Source organism: Jaculus jaculus, chromosome 1 (genome assembly GCF_020740685.1).
Source record: "Jaculus jaculus isolate mJacJac1 chromosome 1, mJacJac1.mat.Y.cur, whole genome shotgun sequence".
Lineage (NCBI taxonomy): Eukaryota > Metazoa > Chordata > Mammalia > Rodentia > Dipodidae > Jaculus > Jaculus jaculus.
The window spans coordinates 208,004,755-208,011,324 of record NC_059102.1 but is presented as its reverse complement, the minus strand read 5'-3'; the positions used below and the strand labels follow the sequence as shown (position 1 = coordinate 208,011,324).

General features: G+C 38.4%; 1 pseudogene; it reads right to left on the bottom strand.

The window, feature by feature from the left end:
• Positions 1–5,152: 5,152 nt before the first annotated feature.
• Positions 5,153–5,720, bottom strand: LOC123457762 (annotated as a pseudogene).
• Between the last annotated feature and the right edge of the window lie 850 nt (positions 5,721–6,570).

The window sequence follows — 6,570 nt, the reverse complement described above, 5'->3', positions numbered from 1 at the left end:
GTTAGAGTCACTTGTTGGGACATTGTGCACAGACATTGTTCCTTACCTGTGACTGATGGCTACCCCACAATTCACGACCCACATTCCCCAATGAGGAGGGTCCCTGCAGAGGGGTGAGGACAGAGAGCAGGCTAATGATGTACCAACATAGCTGTATGCACACTGTGTATATTGCTACTAATAGTTTTTAAAAAGTGTGAAAGATGTTAAAACTAAGGAGGTCATGAAGTATGGCACTAGTTTCAGAGAGCCACTGAGGCTAAGCAATATGATACAGGGTCAAAGTCTCTTCAAGGAGACCTTGCCAGGCTATTGTGCATAACTGTGAAGATGAAACCTAAGTTACAATAGAGACCTCAGATTGTTAAGAGATGCCAGGACCATGGGACATCTGTCAAGAAAAGCCATGAGCTCAGGGAAAATTCAACCCATGAGAGACTACAGATAGTACAGCTCAAGAGAAAGAGCTACCTGAGCCTTTTTTGGAGACTGAAGGATTTCATTAGAAATCCCATATACTGACATGAAGCTGCAGGATTTGACGCTTGCCCGGCTGGTTTCTGCTTTCATTCAATCTTTCCTTGCAATGTCTATTTCATTATATGTTGGAAGTATGTAACGTGTGCTATGATTTTACAGGGCTCACATTTAAGAATTTGTCTTAAGTCTCAGATGAGACTGGACTTTTGAACAGTGTTGGGATTGTTAAAGACTATGGGAGGGGCTGGAGAGATTGCTTAGTGGTTAAGGCATTTGCTTGTGAAGCCAAAGGACCCAGATTCAATTCCCCAGGACCCACATAAGCCAGATGCACAAAGGGCACATGCATATCTGAAGTTTGTTTGCAGTGGCTACAGGCCCTGGCATGCCCATTCTCTCTCTGTCTCTCTTCTCTCTATCTCTCTTGCTCCCTGCTTGCAAATAAATAAGTAAAATGAAATAAAATAATAAAAAAGACTATGGGAATTTTTGAACTTGAAACTTAATACATCTTGCATTATGAGATTGCCATCAGCCTATGAGGACACGGGATAGGTGGAAGGATATGGCTTATAAGTATTGTTTGAGTGATAAATTGACAAGAATTGGATTTGTGATAGTTAATCTCTGGTTGTCAATTTGACAGGTTTAGACTCACTATGGACGCAAATCTCTGTGTATATTAGGGATTAGGTGAGAAGGCACACTCTAACTTTGGAGCGGTACCATCTCATGGGATTGGTTCCTAGACTATATAAAAAGGAGAAAGCTAGTCGAGCATGAAACACTTATTACACTATTTCCTTCCTATTGTTGTGATGATGTGATACCAGTTTTGTGCTCCTACCTTATCTTCCCCACAATGATGGACTTCCTCTTGCATCTACAAGCCAAAAGTAAACTTCCCTTTCTTTAGCTGCTTCTGTCTGGGTATTTGTCCCAGCAATGAGAAAGAAACTAATATATTCCCTTAATGTGAATTTTGTTAGGTCTTTCTCCCTAGCATTGGAAGGTAACTAATACAGAATACACTCTAACTTTTATAGTAATGTAAAGAAGCTGTGAGCTAATAATGGAATGATTTACTCCTTGATATTGGAATAGATACAGTTATTTGTGGAAGAGCCAGGATATAGGACAGAAATATTAGAATCAAGTCAAGAAACTGGGTAGGGCTAGAGAGATGGCTTAGTGGTTAAAGTGCTTGCCTGTGAAGCCTAAGGACACAGTTTCGATTCCCCAGTGCCCACATAAGGTAAATGCACAAGGTGGTGCATGTTTTTGGAGTTTGCAGTGGCTACAGTGGGAGATAATTATCAAGTATTATTGTCTATATTTATGGAAATTGTCAACAAAAGTTTAAAAAATGTGCAATAATGTAGGCAGAGCCAATGTTACAGCTCAGACCTGGTTGTTATTTCATTACCTGTTCTAACATTAAATTGAAATTCTTAGAATGTCTTGGCAGTTAGCACACAAGTAACATAAGTTAAAACGGCATGAAGAGTTCCCCTTAAAAACATTAAGGGTGCATTCACCCCAGATTGTGAGATACTCTATTTTCATTCAAAGATTAAGAGAATGGCCATTGGAATCTGGCTTCCTTTCTCAAAAATCATGCCTGCCACTTTTGCAATAAAGTCCCAATTTTTATCCATAAGACAGGGACAAACTATAATTGCTTCAAGGTCCTTTACATATGGCTATATCAAACTCCCACCAGTGTCCAAAACATGACCTTTTTTTTTTTTTTGCTTATTCTTTGCATAGGGTTCCATATCCTGATAATTAAAACTATATTAAAGCACACTAGAAGACTTCAATTTTATCATTCCCTAGAATTTTAGCCAGTTCCTAATAAAATCCATACATTTTGGAGTTGACTACAAACATTTTTAAGTGACATGATTGCAAAGCACAAACTTTGGTCTTCTGAGGCATCAGAAAAATTCTGTGTATAAGGCTGCTAGGAAGATACTCTAGCCACTAATTGTTTCAGCTCAGCAGAGGTTGCCCTGTAATTCATATGGCTTTGGATGGATTTATGATGCAAATATGTTCAATAGTCTAGCTAAATGTTCTCCATACTTCTAAAAGTTTGCTTCCATTCCCTTTATTTGTTGCATTTATCTTAAGTATCAGGCTATTATGCAGTTCCATGACTCAATGAAAACACAGAAAATTCTTTGAAGGCTTTAGTTGTTTTATTATCACATAATAAGTAATTATCAATATTTAAATTGTATATTTCATGCTCTATATTTTTTAAAATTCGCTACAATCTTAGGAAATCTCAATTTAGACTGTAAAAGCCAAATTCTCAAATAAACCACTAGGGGGTGGTATTGTTCTTTCATAACTCCAACAAGGAAAAAATTAAAAAAAGAAATTTAGATTTTTCTCTCTCCTATGCCGAGCTTCACGTTCAGTCATGGTACTGAGATCTCTGTTTAATGTCATGGTAATATCTTGGCTCTTTTGAGGCTGACAATGTAGAGTTCACTCAAGAAGGAAAGACATCTGTTGATCTGTGAAATGTGTTCAGTTCCTTTTTTTTCCTTTATCCTTTCTGCTATACTCCAACAATAGTATCACACAAAACAATGTGTTCTCTATTCACACGAAATATTGATTTCCATAGGAATGTCATACTGACTAAAGATTGAACCAGAGGACTCACTCCTGCCTCTTTGCAGAGGTGACTGACTTGTTGGTCTTCATGACTTCACTCTGTGGATCCATGAACGTGAATGCATGAGTGCTATGAATGGTTCTAATGCTTGTCAAGAAGTGTGCCACGCTCATTCTTTGGTAAATATTTTATTTATTTGAGATATAGAGAGGGAGGGAGGAAGAGAAGAGGAGGAGTTGGAGAAGGAGTGAGAGAATGGGCACACAGGGCTTCTAGGCACTGCAAATGAACACGAGATGCATGTACTACCTTGTGCATCTTATGGATACTTGGGAATCCAATACAGGTCCTTAGGTTTTTCAGGCCATGCAAGAACCTTGACAGCTAAGCCATCTCTCCAGTGCCCAGGCTCATTTTTAGCAGCCAATTTGTATTTACATTTTTTGATGCTTACAAGTAAATATCATTTAAAAAATAATTTAATATACAGGACTGAAAATAGAACTTCATAATAACCACAGGTTTTCTAAGTCAATGTTAACACTCCAAATTACTCCTTCTACATGCAAGGAAAACACTCTATATCCAACTCTTTAGGAAGACATGCAAAAGAAATGATATCTTAGGAGCATATGTTGTTTATCAACTAGCCTCAGGGGATGTGAGGGCCCTACATATTTGATTTTTTCACATGAAAATAAGTCAATTTAATATTAGGTGCATGGCAGATTCTAAAACTACTATTAAAAATTATTGTAAGACTTAAAGATAAACAAATATAAATTTTATTACGGGGTATGCACCATGCTTTTTTCTCTCACCCAATGAAATGTATTTATTTATTTATTTATTTCCAAAATTTTCTAACAGATGCAAAACAGTAAGTTGGAGCCGGGTGTGGTGGCACATCCTTTAATCCCACCACTTGGGAGGCAAAAGCAGGAGGGGTCACCATGAGTTCGAGGCCACCCTGAAACTACATAGTGAATTCCAGGTCAGCTTGTGCTAGAGGGACACCCTACCTCAAAAACAAAAACAAACAAACAAAAAAACCAATAAATGGCCCAACTCCATCAGGGCCTTGATCATGGAAAAGAATTTTGGAAACAGAAACAACTTTTTTTGTTTTTTTCCTTTAGCAAAGACCAAAGTTGACTTTTGAGCTACTTGCTTCTTTCAACAAGTTACTAACTTCTTTATGTAAGTACAGTTCCTGTCAAGTGCAAGCACTCTATTGGCTCACACACAGTGCAATAACTGTTTAATGAAGTATCATCTGCTTTAATCCTTTCCTCACTGAGTCTCAGCCAAAGAGTGACTGAGTCAATTATACAACTTTAGAGATCCCTGTGGCTATACTCTATAAATAAGTCACTGACAATTAAAGACCTACCAAAGGTCTTTGACGAATAGATATTTCCAGGACTAGTTAAAGGTAGAGCATAGGTACCCCAGGAAAGTGGAGCAAAGAAGGTGTGAAACTAAAGAAAGAGTAGTAATAACTGACTAGGGAGATGGCTCAGTGTGACAGAGACCTATTTGAAAGAGGGACAAGAAAAACCCTTTTTAAAATAACTTTAAAAAATATTTATTTTATTATTTATTTATTTATTTGAGAGAGAGAGAGAGAGAGAAAGAGGGAAAGAGATAGAGAGGGAGAGAATGGTTGTTCCATGGCCTCCAGACACTGCAACTGAACTCCAGACACATGTGCCTCCTTTTGCATCTGGCTTATGTGGGTCCTGGGGAATCAAAACTGAGTTCTTTGCCTTTGCAGGCAAGTGCCTTAACCACTAAGCCATCCCTCCAGCCCAAATAAAGCTGTTTTTGACATGTTCTTTCTCCTTTTTTTTTAATGTTGAGAAATTATCATTTTTTTTTTTTTGGTGGGGGGATTTCAAGGTAGGGTTTTATACTAGCTCAGGCTGACCTGGAATTTACTATGTAATCTCAGGGTGGCCTCAAATTCATGGCAATCCTCTTACCTCTGCTTCCCAAGTGCTGGAGAAATGATCTTATTTACAGTCTTTTGATTTTGTTTTATTCATTGTGTCTAAAGTTCTGGAGTGTTCTGACCTTCTGTGCCATATTCACCAAACTTTCCCTAAAATCACTATTCACACAATTTCTGCCAACATTTTCAAACTCATCAAACAGCCAGGTCTCTTTTGAGTTTGCCCTGAACATTTGTTTGTGCTCTTCTGATTATGTAAGAAGGTCCTGTGTAGTTCACAATTCAATCTTATACTTCGTACACTTCCAATTTTTTTTTTTTTGAGAAACTGGAATTCTTCTTCAATAAAAGAATGTTTCCCCTGAAACTTATCTTCAGGAAGCAGGATGTTTGTGGGTATATGCAAAATGAGCTGCACAAACAGCCATTCCATTTTGCCACAGAGGTTATCAAAACATCCTTTCATGAAGCAATGAAATTTCTCCGTGCATTGATGAGGCTAATCTCACAGTCTGGGATGCTCTCCCACGTCCTCAAAACAGCTGGCATCACTTCCAGCAGGTAGGCTTGAAATGCAGTTTAGATCCTAGTTAAGCAAGTTTGAGGTATGAAGATAAAGAAAGGGACCTCAGTGGTCACAGGACCCACAGACATCTTGCTTTAATTTCCTTTTTTTAATCTGTGAAAATTTGTGGGCTGCTGTGGATGATGGAGTAAACCATGCATGGACTTCCTGCCACCTCCTTCAAATCACAGTCAGGTGCCCAAGGTGGGTGGTAGCACTGGCTCCTCAACACTCCCACTGGCATGTATGTGCCTCAGCCAAGGAACACAAAGGCCAGATGGTGTCACACTCCTGATTGGCAGGGAGGGAAAGCTAGCTGTGGTTGGTCTGTTTCAGGAAAATTTTAAATATTCATCAGGAGGGAAGAAAGCAAATTCATTAATCATTTCAACTTTCCAGACCTGGGTATCTTTGGATCTTAAAGGACCAGATAAGAATAGAAATATATGACTTTCATTTCTACCTTTCTGCCAAAAAAAAAAAAAAAGTCTAATGAACTTAAAGCATCAGAATTCAAGCAACGAGGCTCATGTTTCTCTGTGACCTGTAAAGTATTCCTTTAACCCACACCTCCTCCTCTTCTCTAAACCACAGTGAGTGTGTGCTGTGGTATCTTCTCTCAAGAAATGTGGAAGCCATGTTGCATGTATATCCTTAATAATTTAACATTATTTCTGAGATAAGGTGCACTCTTGATAGCAAAACCATAAAATACCAAAACAATTGTTCTTAGCTGACTCATGACAGACATTTTTCATGTGCCTTTGGCACCTTTCCCTGATCTTCGTCTGTCTGGATCAATGCAGCACTGCTTGTGTTCTCCTGCATCTGTGGTTCTGAAGTGATGGCATGACCTAGGCCTACAAATCACTTAAAGCATGAATCCTAAGGAAGACTTAGGAAATGAATAGTTTATAGATATATTGATTGATTTTTCTC